This window comes from Lithobates pipiens, unplaced genomic scaffold, assembly GCF_037356315.1.
Source record: "Lithobates pipiens isolate NorthernLeopardFrog02 unplaced genomic scaffold, aLitPip1_a1.2 Scaffold_16, whole genome shotgun sequence".
NCBI classification, from domain to species: Eukaryota; Metazoa; Chordata; class Amphibia; order Anura; family Ranidae; genus Lithobates; species Lithobates pipiens.
The window spans coordinates 581,497,025-581,517,790 of NW_027507748.1; the positions used below are offsets into that span (position 1 = coordinate 581,497,025).

At 43.4% G+C, this 20,766-nt stretch overlaps 1 long non-coding RNA gene across 1 annotated transcript in view; it reads right to left on the reverse strand.

The window, feature by feature from the left end:
* Positions 1 to 12,408: 12,408 nt before the first annotated feature.
* The window catches only part of LOC143983748 (uncharacterized), a 55,128-nt gene continuing 46,770 nt past the window's right edge, over positions 12,409 to 20,766 (reverse strand). The window contains exon 3 of the long non-coding RNA XR_013274639.1: positions 12,409 to 14,338. This is a non-coding gene — a long non-coding RNA (uncharacterized LOC143983748). The remainder of the gene's footprint in view (positions 14,339 to 20,766) is intronic.

Here is a 20,766-nt window from a genome sequence, read left to right on the forward strand (position 1 = left end):
GACACCATCTGAACCAAAAAAGTTTATCTCATAAGATCACAGGACAGTAATCCATGTCCTTAGTCTGCTTGTGTCCAGCACACTGTTTGCAGGCTTTCTTGTGCATCATCTTTAGAAGAGGCTTCCTTCTGGGACGACAGCCATGCAGGCCAATTTGATGCAGTGTGCGGCGAATGATCTGAGCCCTGACAGGCTGACCCACCACCACCCCTTCAACCTCTGCAGCAATGCTGGCAATGCTGGCAGCACTCATACGTCTATTTCCCAAAGACAACCTTTGGATATGACGTTGATCACGTGCACTCAACATCTTTGGTGGACCATGGCGAGGCCTGTTCTGAGTGGAACCTGTCCTATTAAACTGCTGTATGGTCTTGGCCACCATGCTGTAGCTCAATTTCAGGGTCTTGGCAATCTTCTTATAGCCTAGGCCATGTTAATGTAGAGCAACAATTCTTTTTTTTTCAGATCCTCAGAGAGCTCCTTGCCATGAGGTGCCATGTTGAACTTCCAGTGACCAGTATGAGAGAGTGAGAGTGATAACACCAAATTTAACACACCTGCTCCCCATTCACACCTGAGACCTTGTAACACTAACTACACTGGCTATTTGGGCCAAATTTGGACGTTTTCACTTAGGGGTGTACTCACTTTTGTTGCCAGTAGTTTAGACATTAATGGCTGTGTCTTGAGATATTTTGAGGGGACAGCGAATTTACACTGTCTGGACTGGAAAAGGTCCAATCGGACCATGTTGTCAGATAATCCGACCGTGTGTGGGCTCCATCAGACTTTTTCCGTCGGAATGTCCGACCAACAAAGTTTGAGAGCTGGATATAAAATTTTCCGACAACATGATCCGATCGGACTTTGTCCGATCGTTTGTGGAGAATTCCAATCGGACAATGTGCCACGCATGCTCAGATCAAATTACGAGACCAAAGCTATTGGCTACTAGCCTGAACGTAGTCTCATCGTAACCAACAAACGTCATCGCGTTCCGAACGATCGGATTTTCCGACAACCTTGTCCGACCGTGTGTATGCAACACCAGTTTCGGAAAAAATCTGACGGATTTTGTGGTCAGAATTTCTGACCGTTTGTACAAGGGCTTATACAAGCTGTACACTCTACATTGTAGCAAAGTATAATTTCTTCAGTGTTGTCACATGAAAAGATATAATAAAATATTTACAAAAATGTGAGGGGTGTACTCATTTTTGTGAGATACAGGGGGTTATTTACGAAAGGCAAATCCATTTTGCACTGCAAGTGCACTTGGAAGTGCAGTCAAAGTAAATCTAATGTCTTGTACACACGGTCGGAAATTCAGACGGAAAAGGTCCGATCGGATTATATTGTCGGAAAATCCGATCATGTGTGGGCTCTATCGGAATTTTTCCGTTGGAAATTCCGACGGAAAAAATTTGAGAGCAGGATCTCAAATTCTCTGCCAAAAAAATCCGATCAGACTTTTTCTGATCGTTTGTACAGAATTCCGATTGGACAAAGTGCCACGCATGCTCAGATTCAATTACGAGACCAAAGCTATTGGCTACTAGCCTCAATGTAGTCCCGTCATAGTGAATGAACGTCACCCCGTTCTGAACGATCGGATTTTCCGACAACTTTGTCTGACCGTGTGTATGCAACACCAGTTTAGGACAAAAAAAATAAAAAATCTGACGGATTTTTTTGTCGGAATGTCCTACCGTGTGTACAAGGCATCAGGGGTAGATCTGAAATGAGTGGAAGCTCTGCTGATTTTATCATCCAATCATGTACAAGCTAAAATGCTGTTTTTTATTTTCCTTGCATGTCCCCCTCGGATCTACAGTGACTGCACTTCCAAGTGCACTTGCAGTGCAAAGTGGATTTTTCTTTAGTAAATAACCCCCACTGTATATATAATAAAATGATTTTTCTTTTGTCTCTATGATTATGTAGCGCCTGTTTGTATTTGTGCATTTCTGGTGCAGCTAAATGCATGAAGAGATTGTCATCATAGTCGTGTCACTTTGCATTCTCCTACAGCAGACAGCTCAGTGATCATGGCACAGGCTATCTAAGTTACAGCTAATGTGCAGCCAGCAAGTAGCTCTGAAGCATTTATTCTGCTCACCACTAGATGTCAGCAGAACATTTTAGGCTTTGGTTGCATATTAACATCATTAACTATTCAGTGCCTTAAACAGGCCAGGTTATTAAACAGAAAAACAAAACAGCTGGCTTGCATGCTAACCTACAAAGAAACTCTGTACCTGAGCATTACCTGAGGACACAAGTCTGTTTTTTTCGGAGGCACAGAGGTGTCAGTCCCAGGCAGAAGAGAAGGGAACGTGTTGGGGGAGGGGAGACAAATGAACACAGTGAACTGAACAAGCAGATAGAGGGCAGATGCAAACAAGAGCAGCACAATGAAATACTGGGAACAGCGCTTGGGGCCTGAGATATGTTAAAGCGCTCTTTGCCATAAATACCTGTAATTAAGTGCACTTATAAACATCTACTTGCAATGTGCTAGGCCTCGGTTTATCCTGTGAACCGATAGCTACAGACTAGGCTGTGAATTGTGGACACAAAGGACCCTAAACTGGATATGACTATTAATAAAATTTACAGCTACATACAGTCAACCTCACACTGTGTCTGACCTATGCGTTCTCCAATCACACTGCCTTTTTCATTCTTTTAACCTTGTGTTCAAATTTATTACAGCATAATACAGAAGGCGTACTTTCAGTGAGGCCCTTGGATTTGTTTCCTCGCCCACTTCCTACCCTCATGCTCTCTGCTGTGTAAAAGCTCCCTCAGTTCCCATAAAGCTTGCTAACCACGGTGGAGAGTCACTGTCAAAACATCATCCCCTCTTAGGCCTTGCTCACACGGAACAATTACATCCATGTCCAGAGCCATGTGGGGAGGGACATGTATAACAGGCAATCCCGTAGCTGTCATTTGCTGCACAGACCCAGTCCCAATATGACATCCAGGGTGCATTCAGGGTCGTTCACCCACATTGATGCCACATTGGGAGCAGTAGCTGTGTTTGTGCAGCCAAATAGGCAGCTATGGGGGTGCATGGAACACCTGTGCTTGATAAAACATGGCCCTGCATGGGGCACAAAATGTAATCGCCCCATGTGAACGAAGAGAGGCCTTACACACCTTAAAGTGTTACTAAACTCACAACAGTATAATCAGTCTGTATGTGCAGTGAAGCATGTTTGCTATACTCACTGTGGAACCTAAGGGGTTAAATCATTGTGTAAAAAGGCTGTTTGATCCTGTCTTCTCTGACGCTCCTCTTGTTCCACTGTCCCCAATCCATCTCCTGATAGTACAGTGCCTTTGGAGTCACTCTGCACATGCTCAGTTTGGTGTCTATTGCTAGAGAGTTTGTTTTCTCTTTCTTGGGAGGGTGCATGTGATCAGCACAGGGACAATCAGCACTGTCAGGACAGCATGTCAGGGGTCTCACAGCCTCATAGGACAGCCAGAGTAGAATAAAAACCCCTCCTACAAGCTTTAAGCTGACACTAATAGAAACCACAAGGCTGTTATATATTGCTGATGAGAAAAGGTATTTAGCAGTTTATATTTACAAAATGTTTTGGATTTCCATGTTCTGTGTACTGTGGGAGACCAGATATAGTGAATGCAGGGTCCTGGGTTTATAACACTTTAAGGCCTGGTTCACATCTGTGCCGGTGGGTCCCTCTGTGGGCCTGTTCTTCCACCTGCACAGAAAACCACACTGGATGCATGCGGGTGCCATTAATCCTAATGGCACGTCGTGAGCATTGGAAATCACACTTGCACTGGGAACTGCACCAGTTCTGCAGTTTAAGGGCTTGTTGCCCCACTTTTGTTAAACAAAATTTAACAGTACATCCAGGATCCTCACATAGGGGTTTCAACTTTACACAGCAATAATATTAACAAAAAAATACAGAGCCACCTCGCTCTCTGGTTAGCACCGCTGCTCAGGCTTTGTGCCTCGGTCCTCTTGACCATGTAAACAGTGTCCCAATACTTCTGTGCCGCGCATACTCTGTACCTCTCCTGGCACTCGTTCCCGCAGCTCCCTGCTGCTTCAGCCCTGGGCCCTCTGTATGTTCTATCAGACTTCACCGTGCAGACAAGCACCCTTGTGACTACTCCCTTACACCCCCATGGACTCCTCGGGAAGGTGTAGCCGGGAAACCCTAGTCCTGACTCTACACACACCTGAAAAATCAGTGTGCTGGCTATTCCCCAAACCTGGTCCCAGGATTGGAGATTTCATCCCACTCAGATCCCAAACCGTATTTTAACAACCACCAAGGAAACTGAGAAATCAGTTTCCTCCAAACAAAATAAGCATTCTAGAGCCCCTCAACCTGCCTAGTTGAGAATCCAGGGTGACATACACTATGGCAGGGAACAATACTGTCACATAATAAATATCTATTTTTTTTATATACAGTATCTCACAAAAGTGAGTACACCCCTCATATTTTTGTAAATATTTTATCTTTTCTTGTGACAACACTGAAGAAATGACATTTTTCTATAATGTAAGTAGTGAGTGTACAGCTTGTATAACAATGTAAATTTGCTGTCACCTGAAAATAACTCAACACACAGCCATTAATGTCTAAAGCGCTGGCAACAAAAGTGAGTACACCCCTAAGTGAAAATGTCAGAATTGGGCCGAAAGTGTCAATATTTTGTGTGGCCACCATTATTTTCCAGCACTGCCTTAACCCTCTTGGGCATGGAGTTAACCAGAGCTTCACAGGATGCCACTGGAGTCCTCTTCCACTCCTCCATGACGACATCATGGAACAGGTGGATGTTAGAGACCTTGCGCTCCTCCACCTTCTGTATGAGGATGCCCCACAGATGCTCAATAGGGTTTAGGTCTGGAGACATGCTTGGCCAGTCCAATCACATTTAACCTCAGTTTCTTTATCAAGGCAGTGGTTGTCTTGGAGGTGTGTTTGGGGTCTTTATCATGTTGTAATACTGCCCTGCGGACCAGTCTCTGAAGGGAAGGGATCATGCTCTGCTTCAGTATGTCACAGTACATGTTCGCATTCATGGTTCCCTCAATGAATTGTAGCTCCCCATGCCAGCAGCACTCATGCGGCCCCAGACCATGACATTCCCACCACCATGCTTGACTGTAGGCAAGACACACTTATCTTTGTACTCCTCACCTGGTTGCTGCCACACATGCTTGACACCATTTGAACCAAATACGTTTATCTTGGTCTCAGACCACAGGGCATGGTTCCAGTAATTCATGTCCTGCTTGTCTTCAGCAAACTGTGGGCTTTCTTGTGCATCATCTTTAGAAGAGGCTTGCTTCTGGGACGACAGACATGCAGAACAACTTGATGCAGTGTGTGGCGTATGGTCTGAGCACTGTCAGGCTGACCCCTCCACCCCTGTAACCTCTGCAGCAATGCTGGCAGTACTCATATGACTATTTCCCAAAGACAACCTCTGGATATGTTCTGAGTGGAACCTGTGATGTTAAACCACTGTATTGTCTTGCCCACCGTGCTACAGCTCAGTTTCAGAGTCTTGGCAAGCTTCTTATAGCTTAGGCCATCTTTATGTAGAGCAACAATTATTTTTTTCAGATCCTCAGAGAGTTCTTTGTCATGAGGTGCCATGTTGAACTTCCAGTGACCAGTATGAGAGATTGAGAGCGATAACACCAAATTTAACACACCTGCTCCCCATTCACACCTGAGACCATGTAACACTAACGAGTCACATGACACCGGGGAGGAAAAATGGCTAATTGGGCCCAGTTTCGACATTTTCACTTAGGGGTTTACTCACTTTTGTTGCCTACGGTTTAGACAATAATGGCTGTGTGTTGAGTTATTTTGAGGGGACAGCAAATTTACACTGTTATATAAGCTGTACACTCACTACTTTACATTGTAGCAAAGTGTAATTTCTTCAGTGTTGTCACATGAAAAGATATAATAAAATACAAAAATGTGACATAATGTACATATATATATATATATTGTGACATTTGGGCATGTCTAGCTCAGTGGTAGATGCATTTTCAGTGAGTTCCCAGCCAACAGGAACTTTAGTTTAAGGGCGTGGTAGCCCACTTTTATTGAAAGTAAACAAAAAGGAAAGTTCATACATTCGTTTGGTTGCCCACACAGGGGTTCTTCTTCCAAAAATAACAAATTAAAAATGCCAATCCACCTGGCTCTTAAGGCTCGCTTAGCCTTGGGTGCAGAATCTTGCTGCTCAGGCCTTCCACTTCACGCTCTCATCTGTCTCCTTCAGACTATACCTTTGCCAACACCATCCATATAGATAGCAGCCCCTCAATGCTCTGATCCTCAGACTTGGGTCTCTGGCTTTCACTGTGCACACCTGCACTCTCTGGACTCCTCTGGAGGGTGGAGCCCAGAACCCTGGTCCTGACTCTACTATCAGGCCCACACACACCAGAACAATCAGTGTGCCAGCGAGTCTCGAAATCTGGACTCAGGACTGGGGTTTTCATCCCACCCAGATCTCTAAGAAATCCCCGGGCTCCAGGTCCCAAAGTTGACTTTAGTAAATAATGAGGAAACTGAAAAGCCAGTTTCCTCCCAAACAAGCAAATACACTGGAGCCCCTCAACCCGCCTGGTTGAAAATCCTGTATTCATACACTAGTGGGGTACCACACCACCACAATATATATAAACACACACACACACACACACACCATTTATATCCATCTATCTAATCAAATACCAATACTATAAATAATCAGATGATAGTTGGAAAAACAGTTTTCAGGTTATATTGAATCTGTAAGAATAATGGTAATATAATAAAATATACTATATAAGCAGTTTTATAAATCTTCCAAAAAATTATAAAAATGTCTTAACCACTTTACCACCACCCACCGCACATATACTGCGGCACTGTGGCTGCTCTACACCAGATCACGTACCTAGTACATAATCGCACACTTTCAGGTCTGGGGCGCACTTGCACACCACCAGCGACCTGCTCCCACTGTGATTAGAAAAACCGGGAGCTAATCGGTGGGTACCCCAGACTCGATGTTCACCAGCATCCGCCGATCATTAGGCAGAGAGCCAGGACAACAATTTGCTTATGTGAACAAGGCAGATCGCCGTTGTTAGTAGGGAAGGCATTGATCCAATGTTCTTGCAATCAATGCCTTCCCCTAGTAAAAGCATCTCCCACACAGTACACAAACATTGGTTAGGTACACAGTTAACCCTTTGATCGCCCCCAATGTTTAACCACTTCCCAGTCAGTGCCATTAGTACAATGATTTTTAGTACTGATCACTGTATTAGGGACACTGGTCACCAAAAAAGTGTCAATATAGTCATTTGGTGTCCTGACCGTCTACAGCAATATCGCAGTCCCGCTATAAGTCGTGATTGTCGCCATAACTAGTAATAAAAAAATATCCCATAGTTTGTAGATGCTATAACATTTGCACAAACCAATCAATACATGCCTATTGGAATTTTTTTTGAACCAGAAATATGTAGCAGAATACATATTGGTTGCCACTCACTCAACAAAATAAATTCAAAATACTGACAATAAGTTACAAAGCCATCCACAACTATGCCCCCAGCTACATCACTAGCCTAGACTCTAAATACCAACCTAATCGTCCTCTTCGTTCCTCTCAGGACCTCCTGCTCTCTATCTTCCTCATCACATCCTCCAATATTTGCCTCTAGGACTTCCCCCAAGCCTCTCCCACCCTCTGGAATCCCCTACCCCAATCTATCAGACTGCCGCCAAATCTATCCACTTTTAGGCGATCCCTGAAAACTTCTCATCAGAGAAGCCTATCCTGCCTCCCCCAAACAACTGCACTTCTATTTTCTTCATCAGCTCATCACCCAGTGCTGCCCTTTTTTGTCACTTGGTCCTTCCTCCTAGATTGTAAGCTCTAATGAGTAGGACCCACTGAATCCTCCTTGTATTGTAATTTTACTGTCTGCTCTAATGTTTTAAAGCGCTGCGCAAACTGTTGCTGGTATATAAATCCTGTATAATAATAATGGCCAAAATTGATGAAGATTATTGGACTTTTTTGTTTATAGTGCCAAAAATAAAAACTGCAGTGGTGATCAAATACCACCAAAAGAAAGCTTTATTTGTGGGGAAAAAAAGTACATTTAGTTTGGGTACAGCATTGCATGACGGCGCAATTGTCATTTAAAGTAACACAGTGCCGTATCGCCAAATTTGGCCTGGTTATAAAGGGGGATAAATCTTCCAGAGGGCAAGTGGTTAATCATAAAAAGCAAGTTTTGTAGTATAGTATCAACATAAATACAGTACATTCAGAAGAATACATATAATACTTCAGATAAGGATGATAAAAAAGTAACAGATGCCATTTAATACCAAGAATTAATATTTTCTTAGTTGTTTTGTCCAAATATACCAAATGTTCAGATGGTAAAAAGATTCTATATATTATTTGGTTATATGGCGTACTCCTATTTTTTTTTTTTACCAGTGTCCAATCGGCTGAGAACATAAAACCCATGGTCTAAGAATACAAGTCCTGTGATTTATATTGTATGAGTAATATCACGCTTTATCTGGAGTTCCACTTCAAATTTATATGAAGCCAGCATCAGACAACAGCTCTTATGCCACGTACACACTATCGGACTTTTTGACAGCAAAGGAATGAGTCAGTCGGACAATTCGTTCGTGTGTGGGCTCCATCGGACCTTTGACCTTTTTAAATTTTCCCACCGGAACTCTGCCGGACCGAGAAATCTGTTCGTGTGTATGCTAGTCTGACGGACAAAAAACCGACGCTAGGGCAGCTATTGGCTACTGGCTATGAACTTCCTTATTCTAGTCCGGTCGTACGTCATCACGTTCGAATCCGTCGGACTTTGGTGTGATTGTGTGTGGCCAAGTCCGTTCATTCAGAAAGTCCGTTGGAACTCAGCCGAAAGTCCCTCGGAAAGACCGTCAGACCTAGTCCCTTGAAAAGTCCACTCGTGTGTATGTGACATAAGTTTGAAATATTCATCCAAACCTCTGAATGAATATTGCCACCAAAAATCTGTCAACCTCATATAGTTGTGCCAGAATTATAATAAAATTATAACTAAGAATAGAAAACGTCCAGTGAATTTGGAGATATCTTTGTATCATTTATAGCATAAGCATGGGAAATCTTTAGGAAATGCTTCAATGAATATCAGACCCAAACCATAACGTGGTTTTAATGGATCACTGCATTCTTGAAATGTAAAAATAATTTACAATTGTTAGACCTTCTTAGCAAAAATTAGAAAATGTGAATACCAAAAACCTCCAAGGCCTGTTTAATTTGGGATCATCTGTAAAGAAGAAGTATGTGAAAGCGCCTGTAGAGCAGAGTGTTTTTCTGTTATGCTGGTTCATTAAAATAGATCACAACCTACACAGCAACCATCATGAAACACATTCAATCATCATGAAAATGTAATATTGTGGATTATTACAGCGGTTCTGCTTTCCCTTGGTCTCACTTTTCTGTCTTAATTACATTCTTTTCTACAAAATAACAATCATATGTTTACAAAGGTCAGGTCAATGGCTTTATATTACAATCAAGGTGAGACGGCTGTTTGACAAGAAGCAGTATTATAAATTGAGCCAATAAATGCCACATTTCCAATCTTCTTGTATATTTATGTAACAGAACAAGGCTAAATATGTTTCTTCTAAATATCTGCAGAAGTGCCCTTGCTGTTACAAGCTCTAGTACTATGATGGTGTCACTCCACTGGCTATAATAAAGTCATTGGAAGGTCTATACTTGGTTTGTGCATAATAAAACTGCATAATAAAACTTCAGATAACATGGAGCCTCTACACCCCCATTATTGCAACACAGAATGAACATATGCTGCGTGCACGCAGTCGGATTTTCGGACGGGAAATGTTGGCTGTGAGCTTGTTGTCGGAAAGCCCTACCGTGTGTATGCTCCATCGAACATTTTCTGTCGGACTTTCCACCAACAAATGTTTGATAGCAGGTTCTCAAATTTTCCGCCAACAAAACGTTGTTGTCGGGATTTCCGATTGTGTGTACACAAGTCCGTTGCACAAAAATTCATGCATGCTCGGAGTTAAGAGGGAGGAACCACACTGGCTATTGAACTTCCTTTTTCTCTGCTCATTGTATGTCTTGTACGTCACCGCGTTCCCACGTTCGTAATTGTTGGCCAACAATTGTGTGACCGTGTGTATGCAAGAAAAGTTTGAGCCAACAACCTTCAAACAAAAATCCATAGTTTTGTTGGCAGAAAGTCAGATTGCGTGCACGCGGCATTAGAGTGTTATGTATTGCCAGCCCAGGTGTGGGTTCTCTGCAGCCCCCTTAAAGGGAACATGCCACAACTGGACATATGCAAGGATTGTAATATTTAACATAAATAATAAATGTACAGTAATACCTCGGATAACGAGCATAATTCGTTCCAGAAGAATGCTTGTAATCCAAAGCACTCGTATATAAAAGTGAGCTTCCCCATAGTAAAATAATAGAAACTCAGATAATCCGTTCCACAGCCACTGCTTTTCTATGCAGTTTTGCATGTGGCCAGAGGGGCAGGGTGCCGGAGACACTCGGAAACACTGGGAGACGCTCGGGAACAGAGTGTTTACGAGCATCTCCGAGCGTCTCCAAGCATCACCTGCACCCCCGCACCTTTGGCCAGATGCGGTACTGCACACCCCAGCGGCTTGAATCCTGCTCATCTTGTGAGACAACGCTTGCAAAGCGAGTCAGGATTGCCATTAAAAATAATTAATTAGTGCAAACTTACTCCTGTTGCTTTTACCACCAAAAACTTCTATTATTATTATTATTATTATTACCGTATTTATCGGTGTATAACATGCACATTTTTCCCATTAACATCAGGGGAACTCGTGGGTGCACGTTATACATGGATCCCTGCTGTCTCTGAGGGAAGAGGAGCGAGCGCCGCTGAATTATACAGAGCCAAGTTCTCTTGTGTACCCAGCGCTCCGTCACTCACAGCCACGCCTCCTAGCCCCGCATTGGGCCACAGTTCTGTCTATCATAGAGCAAGGCCAGGGGGCGTGGCTGTAAGTGACGGAACGCTGGGTACACAGGAGATTGCGGCTCTGTGTAATTCAGCAGTGCTCACTCCTCTTCTCTCAGAGGCAGTAGGGATAACCCAACACTGGTGAGGCTGCAGGTGGGCACTGAACAGGCTGCATTATTGGTCAATTTATAGGCTGCAGATGGCCACTGAACAGGCTGCATTGTTGGTCAATTTAACCTCCCTAGCGGTAATCCCGAGTCTGGCTCGGGTTGGGAATTTACTAGCAGGAGTGGTAACCCAGAGCCAGACTCGGGATCGCATCGCTGGATGCAGGGGAGGACACAGTGAGACTTACTTACCTTGTCCCCTGAATCCAGCGATGTCCCCCGCGCTGTGTGATCGAGCCGTCCTCCGCTCGATTCACAGTGCCGAATGCCGCCGAGCTCCGTTCCCTGCGACGTTACGGCACACGGGAGCAGAGAACGACGGCAATTTCAAAAAAGTAAAAAGACACAAAACACACACCATACCGTAATCTTACAGATTACAGTACTGTATTAAAAATGACACACCCCCTTTGTCCCTAGTGGTCTGTGCAGTGCCCTGCATGCACTTTTATATTATAAATACTGTTTTTTCTGCCTGAAATTTGGAGATTGTCCCTAGTAACCAAAAAGTGTCCCTTTTTCAGTGTTTTAGGATTTGATTACATTATTGAATAATTTTTATTATTCTTTATTATATTATAAACTTTATCATACCCGGGGTGTCTGCTAGACTCTGGTTTGAAGAGATTTAAGAGCGTTATTCCTAAGAATTACAGGACTACAAAATAAAACGCCAGATTTCCATGCATGCCGCCAGGGAGGTTAATGGCTGCAGGTGGGCACTGAGCAGGGTGCATTGATGGGCAATTTAGAGGCTGCAGATGAGCACTGAGCAGGGTGCATTGATGAGCTGTGACCCTAATTTTGCTTCAAAGTTCTTTATTTAAAATTGAAGTTTTTTTCCTTAAACTTCCCTCCTAAAATCGGGGTGCGTGTTATAGCCTGTGCATGTTATACACTGATAAATACGGTATATTTATGCTACCTTTACTATTAAGCATCTACAGGATAGAATGAAGGGTGTGGGGTTCATAATCAAGCTTTCTCCACCCTAAGCAATCTCACTCCATATAATTATTTATAACAGGTTTTATAATTGTTATATGTGCTGTAACCAGGTAATCCAAAAGGAACATGAACAAAAGAACACGTTTCCTGTAACTAAACATGACTGTCTCAGTGCATAATAAATCTTGACCCTTCATGACAAGCTGATACTTTATTTGTAATAGAGGAATACAAGTACAAGCAATGCAAATACAATTAATTACATCACACATCGACTACATTGTTCTATAAATGTGAACCACACCATGGGGTTGATTTTGGAAAGAAGAGAATGTTCGGTTTAACTTAGAGAATAAGGTAAATCTGCATTTACTCCAATCATCCAACCATGTGCAGAGAAATTTAACCACTTGAGTGTTTTTTGGCTTTCATAGAATTAGACAATGTAAATACAGATTTGCTTTATCCACTAAGCTAAGTGACCATTTGCTCAGAATCTGCTGCAGCTGTACATCAGCTTCTAACTTCAAATAAAGGGGTTGTAAACCTTCAAGGTTTTTCACCTTATTGCATTCTCCTGTGATGCAACAGCCCCCCAGAGCTCCCATTTTACTTACCTGAACCCGCGCCCCCACGAATGCCCCAAGGGAGAGCAGCTCTCCAACGGGGGCACTCGAGAAGAGGAGGAGCCAGGAGCGCTGCTGAGAAGAGGAGGAGCCAGGAGCGCTGCTGAGGGACCCCAGAAGAGGAGGATTGGGGCCACTCAGTGCAAAAGCAACTGCACAGAGAAGGTAAGTATGTCATGTTTGTTTAAAAAAAACCAAAAAAAACCTTTACATATGCTTTAAGCATTGACAATACAACTGGGAAGCTGATTGGTTTCTATGCAGAGCTGCACCACATTTTGCAGGGTGCAGTTTAAAAAAAAAGATATAGTAAATGATACCGACCTACTAAAAAAAGAGGGAGTGCACTGGAAAAAAAAATATTAAAAGCTAGCAGCTATAAATACTACAGCTGCTGCCTTTTAATAAATGGACACTCCCCTGTCCCAGGGTCCAGCAATGGCGGCAGCCGAGGCCGATCGATCGCTCGGCTCTAAGCTGCTGCCGCCGCCATTCTCGTGCGGGAATCAGGAAGTGAAGCGTTGCAGCTTCGCTTCCCGGTTCTCTACTGTGCATGCGCGAGTCGCGCAGCACAATAGGAATGGTCCGCGCTGTCTCTTGGGCCTGTGTGTGTCCCAGCAGACAGTGCAGCGGAACAGGAAGAAGCATAGACTCCCATGGGAGTCTATGCTCTGAATTGGGTGCAAATACCTGTCTTAGACAGGTATCTGCACCCCCTCCCCCCTGAAAGGTGCCAACTGTGACACCGGAGGGGGGGTGGGTTCCAATGAGTGGAAGTTCCACTTTAGGGTGGAACCCCGCTTTAATATCAGTCTCCTACCTCCAGAACAAGACATAATGGGGGTTATTTACTAAAACTGCACCCTATAAATAGTGAAACAATCATTAGTGATAAACAAATAATATTCCACAGCAGAAGAAACTAATTTTCAAAATGAATAGTAAAAGGTGTAAATATAAAGCGCACAAAATTGTCTATACAAACAAATATACATATATTCAATTTTTGGGAGTTTACTAATATATATATATGTTTGTATAGACAATTTTGTTAATGTTCATTTTATCACTGTATGTTCAGTGCCATGAAGAGCAGAAGGTGGCAGTACTGTCTGAAGTGTCCAAAAGTTCCTAAATGAAATTGTAGAAATTACTCACTCCAGAATTAAAGCCCTTAAAGTGATACTAAACTCTGTTTTTTTAAAAAAAAAATTCTATTCAAGTTTGCATTCTTAATTCAAAAAGTATTTTCTATTGCTCTTAGATGTGTCCAGTCAGAAGAAGTTAAAACAAGCTCGCGTGAGCTTTTTGTAGTATTATGCAGCAAGCTCCTGGCATTTCTGTAAAAGTGATCCTTGGCAGCTGGTGGGAACAAGTCCTTAAAAGATATCAAACCTGAACATATTACTCTCCATTGCAATACAGGTTCTGTATATCTCACAATGATTGTACTGAATGGTGTCCAATTCAAGAAAGCCAAAAAGGTGGAATCAGTCCTATAAAAAAACAAACAGATTATTATTATTATAACCAATTAACATATGAAAGGAGAGCAAGTGCTATATAAATCTAACATCTGATGTCCACAAAGAATATAGGCCTGAGTTCATATAGTGCCCAACCTTTTGAGGAGCGAGGGCCACTTAAACGACTTAGTAACCAGTCGTGGGCCACAATGAGCAGATGACAGTTCTGCGTCCACTCTGCATATGCAAAGCGGACACAGACACAGCCCACTCTACTCTATGGGCCCTCTCATCTGATCAAATAGAAGGAGACGGATCCACTTTTCGTTTTTTTTAGCAGATCGGATTGGAAGGAGGCAGGTGTAAACGGACAAAAGTCTGTTTACATCTGCCACTCCATGGAGGTGAATGGAGGGTCCGATTGGGTCAGACAGATCATGTTAAAGGGGCCTAAGGCTACTTTTACACTGATGGTCTGCAGTCTACCCATACCCGTGGCTTTCCTGCAGGTTAGCTGTACTTTGCCATAGAATTCTATCATATCCTGCAGGTGTGGTGCACTTTCTGAAAGTGCACCAAACCCACAGGTAAAACTAGAAGTCTATGGCTCAGTGCAGGTAAGCCACAGGTACACTGCGCTACACTTGTGGATCAGTTTAAAAGCAGCCCAGTAACCACTGCAGAACAGATATGTCCATATATACACTCTGATTTTAGTAATAAACGTGCTGTCCCAGGCAGAGTGCATTTGGTATCACTCCACCTATGACAGAAGCCGGTGCTATACAGTAAGCATTGGATTATACGGCTCTGCTCCGCAACTGCTTGCTTACTCTACTGCTGGCTTCATTCACAACACTAATGCTCTGGCATGGTGGGTAAGTAGGCAACCTGCAATCTGGGCTTGCCAACTCGCCATCCCGAGCAGGAGGTCGCGGGCCACATCAGAGGGCCCGGGCCACTGGTTGGGCACCCCTGATATAGTGGGAAGTGAGATAAGGTGGAGGAATCTTCCCTGCCAGCTATTGTATTGAGGTAGCAACAGCAACCATGGCTCAGATTTTGGCAGATTCATCAGAAATTGTCCGACATCCAAGCCTTGTATGTTTCTTTTTTTTTTTTTTATAGCAGTGGATGGTAGCTTTGTAAAACTTAAAGTGGAGGTCCACCTATTTAAAAGTCAGCAGTAATATAAAATGTAGCTGCTGACTTTTAATAATCAGACACTCACCTGTCCCACTGTTCAGCCATGTGGGTGAACAAAGCCTCGCTCTTCTCTCCCTCCTCTCCACGGCGACGGCATTCTAACTGTGGGAGCCCGGCTATGGCTTCACAGCTGGGAGTGCCCTGCGCATGTCGCGGTGCACGCTGTGAATGGCCGGGCAATCTTCTGGGGCCAGTGATGTGTCCCAGAAGATTGCAGGGAGGGAGTGGGGAGAGGTGATCTTCCTTCTGGTGCCGCGGTGCCAGGGGAGGAAGTGGGAGCTGAGTGACTAAGGCCGTATAGGCTGAAACACGTCAACTGACTTAATCTGTGTTTGTTCACTGTGGCTATTTAATAAAATGAAGAAATTTTAAGAGCAACAACCGGAGTGCGGATCATTTTTTCTACATTACTCTACTCAGCCGGCAACTGTGGATCGGGCACCTAGGAGCTCTGCTATACACAGTATGTGGTGTATGGGTAGTAGCACTGACTTTTCTGTTTATATAATATAGTGGGAGCTGGGTGCCTGTAAAAACAGGGTACTCGCTCCCCTCCAAAAAATAACATGCCAAATGTGGCATGTCAGGGGGTCACCAGCACTTAAAGCGGAAGTTCAATTTTTGGGTGGAACTCCACTTTAAAATGATTGTAAACCTCAGACATAAAATATGCCACTATAGCAGGGGTCTCAAACTGGCGGCCCTCCAGCTGTCGCGAAACTATAAGTCCCATCATGCCTCTGCCTGCGGGAGTCATGCTTGTAACTGTCAGCCTTGCAATGCCTCATGGAACTTGCAGTTTCTCAACAGCTGGAGGGCCACCAGTTTGAGACCCCTGCTCTATAGTGTGTACTTCTGACAAGTTTTCCTGACACCAAGAGAAATAAGGTGACGGAGTGATTTCCAGCTGATTGACAGTCTCAACTTTGTTCCTGTGTGCTGTGTGGAGGAGGTGTGTCCCTTCCCTCCAATCAGCTGTCCGGGCTCTCCTCACTGAGCTCTGCAGAGTGTAACTTCAGCTCTCCGCCCATTTTTCCATACTCTCAGACAAGCTTTAAAATTCAGCATTTTGAACAGATGTAGAGAAGAGGGAGCTGCAGATAGACAGGCACAACTTATGTAGGTTTTGTTTCATTTCTGTGTATCACCTGAGGCCAGTCAGTTCACTGGGTATATGTAAGGGTTTACAACCACTTTAACTACTTAAGCCCTGGACCAATTTCCAGCTAAAGGACCAAGCCCCTTTTTGCGATTCGGCACTGCGTCGTTTTAACTGACAATCGTGCGGTCGTGCGACGTGGCTCCAAAACAAAATTGATGTCCTTTTTTTTTACCACAAATAGAGCTTTCTTTTGGTGGTTTTTGATCAACCCTGCGTTTTTTTTTTTTGCGCTATAAACAAAAAAGCATTATTTTTTACATTTTGCTATAATAATTATCCCCCCAAAATATATAAAAACATTATTTTTCCTCAGTTTAGGCTGATACGTATTCTTCTACATATTTTTGGTAAAAAAATAAATCGCAATAAGCGTTTATTGATTGGTTTGCGCAAAAGTTATAGCGTCTACAAAATAGGGGATAGTTTTATGGCATTATTATTAATATATTTTTTTTACTAGTAATGGCGGTGATCAGCGATTTTTATTGTGACTGCGACATTATGGTGGACACATCGGACATTTTTGACACATTTTTGGGACCATTGGCATTAATACAGCAATCAGTGCAATAAAAAAATTCACTGAATACTGTAAAAATGTCACTGGCAGTGACGGGGTTAACCACTAGGGGGCAGTGTAGGGGATAAGTGTGTGTGTGTGTTTTTTTTTAACTGTAGGGGGTGTGGCTTGGCGTCTGACATCACTGATCGTCTTTCCCTATAACAGGGAACAGACGATCAGTGACAGCCTCAGTAGGAAGCACAAGGAGACGTTTGTTTACACTTACCTCTCCTCGTTCTTCAGCCCTGTGACCCGATCGCAGGACACCGGCGGCGATCGGGTCCGCGGGTCCCGCGGCCACGGAGCTCAGAACCGGGTCGTGAGTGCACCGCCGGCGGAGCGCTCGCGACCCAGGGCTGAGCACTTAAAGAGCAATGTACCTGTACGTGCTTGTGCCCAGCCGTGCCATTCTGCCGACTTACATCGGCATGAGGCAGTCCTTAAGCGTTTAAATTACTGAAAGTGCCTTCAATTTTAAATTTAAGGGAAATTTACCCTTACTTCCTATCCTGTTCATCAACACAGGAACTGAAAGGAACAGATACACAAAGCCTGTAGCAAAATGACACCCAGGTGTGACTTTCGTCACTTGACTTGCAGGTGGCCATGCAGCTGCGCTGTGGGCACCGCCTGTCAATGGTGTTGTGTCCATCAGACACCGCCCATGACAGATCACTGTACCAGCCTTCTGCCAGTACCATGTAATCGCTGTGACCAAGCACAGCAGGTCACATGACAGTTGTTAACAATGGATGGCTTCCGTTCATGCCATCTATTGTGTACAATTGTGTCGCTAACTGTGATTGGCCACAATGATCGCATGGTACAGATAAGGCCAATCACAGCCCATCTGTACCATGTGATTAGCTCTAGCTAATCATAGCTAATCACAACAATCAGTTATATTCATTAAAAAAGGTTATTTATACCAATGAAATTCAATATTAAATGCTATAAGCAATCATAATGTGTAAAAAAAATCCTGATCACTACTACTACCCCAGAGTAGTACTGTTACTATGGTAACACTGTATTACACTGGTCACAGTGTGTTAAAAAAAATTGTAAAAAAAAGAAAGAAAGAAAAACAATTGAAAAAAAAAATTAACCTCTCCCTGACTGCGCTATAGATGAAAGATGGTTACAGCGCAGGCCTAAATTGCTGGGAGGGTGTCAATGTACATCCTCCCGAGCATGAGCTGCCCTGCCAGGCGGGGCGTGCATGGCATGCTCTGTGATCAGAAAGTCAATGAGACTCGGCTAATCACAGGTCAGAGTAAGGGGCCAATCCCAGCCCCTTACCATGTGATCAGCTGTCAGTCAATAACAGCTGATCATGTGATGTAAACAAAGCCAGTAATTGGCTTTTTTTTTGCTTATACTTACAGCGTGAGCAGAAAAGAAAAAGCAGATTACGGACTGGAGTAATTGGGACATCGGTCCTGCATACTCCAGACTCATTGTTGCTAAGCAGTGCCCACCAGTGTCACATACCAGTGCCTACGAGTGCCACCTATTAGTGCTGCCAATCATTGCCCATCAGTGCCTCATCATCAGTGCCAGCTATTAGTGTCCCCTATCAGTGCCACCTACCAGTGCCCATCAATGCCACCTATTAGTGCCCATCAGTGCCACCTATCGGTGCCCTTCAGTGTCGCCCATCAGTGACACTTATCAATGCAGCCTCATCAGTACAGCCTCATCAGTGCCACCTATCAGTGCTGCCTTATCAGTGCTGCCTAGCAGTGCCCATTAGTGCAGCCTATCAGTGCCCATCAGTGCAGCCCATCAGTGCAGCCTATCAATGCCCATCAGTACAGCCTAACAGTGCCCATGAGTGCAGCCTCATCAGCTCACACCAGTGAAAGAGAAAAATTACCTGTTTGCAAAATTTTATAACAAACTATGAAAACTGTTTGTTTTTGTTTTTCAAAATTTTTTGTCTTTTTTTTGTTTGTTTAGCAAAAAATAAAAAAACAGTGGTGATTAAATACCACCAAAAGAAAGCTCTATTTGTGTGAAAAAGTAAGGGAAAGATCTGTATTAGGGACCTAGACAGCAAACAAATAAACAGAGTTTTTAAAACAGACAATGCCATTTTACATGTATGCCAAAATTTCCGTTTTTGTGTAAAGCCAAAACCATGACCCACTGATACCCACCTTCCCAGCAATCCTCCACTGTTCTTTTTTGCATTGCAACTGCCAGTTAGGGGGAGTGACGTCACCACCTCTAGGCTTTGGCACTAGATATTTTAGTGTCAGGTGCAACATAGGAAGGAACAGAGTTGGATTTCTGGAGTTGCATCAGCCCTGAAGGTACAATGTGACCAAGTGTCTTTAAATCTTTTTTTACATTATCATTTATTTATTTTTTTATTACGTCCAATAACTACTTCCACATAGCAGTAGGATATATAGAATTGTCAATGTTATGAGTAGGTTGTTCACATCCAGACATTGCATGTCTCTTCTGCAACAAAAAGCCTTTCTGCTCTCATTTTTTTAAACTGAAACTTTAGCTCTGCTTTAATTTGTTTTTGTTTTTTTGTTTTATAATGGAAATACTAGAGCTAGTACCGGGTTGAACCCCCTTCTTCCTTCAGAACTGTCTTAAATCTTCATGGCATAGATTCAACAAGGTGTTGGAAACATTCCTCAGAGATTTTGGTCCTTATTGACATGATAACATCACACAGTTGTTGCAGATTTGTCGGCTTCCCATTCATAATGCGACTCCCCCGCTCCACCACATCCCAAAGGCACTCTATTGGATTGAGATCTGGTGACATTGGAGTACATTCATTGTCATGTTCAAGAAACCATTGTTGAGATAATTTGAGCTTTGTGACATGGTGCATTATCCTGCTGGAAGTAGACATCAGAAGATGGGTACACTGTAGTCATAGGGATGGACATGGTCAGCAAAATACTCAGGTAGGCCGTGGCGTTTAAACGATTTTTAATTGGTGTTAAGGGGCCCAAAGTGTGCCAAGAAAATAGCCCCCCCACCATTACACCACCACTGCCAGCGTGAACCTTTATACAAAACAGGATGGACCCATGCTTTCATGTTGTTTACACCAAATTCTGACCCTACCATCTGAATGTCGCAGCTGAAATCAACTCATCGGACCAGGCAACGTTTTTCCAATTAGCAATTTGTGTTACCAAGCAACTGAAGAGGTATACCTAATAAAGTGGCCAGTGAGTGTATTTTTTTATGTATACAAATATTTGTACAGTTCAGATTATCTACAGCTATGTTTATCTAATATTTCCATAGACAGTTCCAGTACATACAGTTGTTTGTCACTGGGATTGACTGCACAGTGCTGACGCCATTGGATGGCCATCCTACCAGCTCCCAATCATTGATAGTTGACTGTTAGCTGTTCTATGGGTGCCAATGGAACGAGCCCCAGGACAGAACAACAATGCCTATATGTAGTAGTATATGAGTATAGCTGTGTTAAGGGGGTTACATTTTGATTTTCTAAACCAACAGAGAAATTACAGAGTTTTAGGG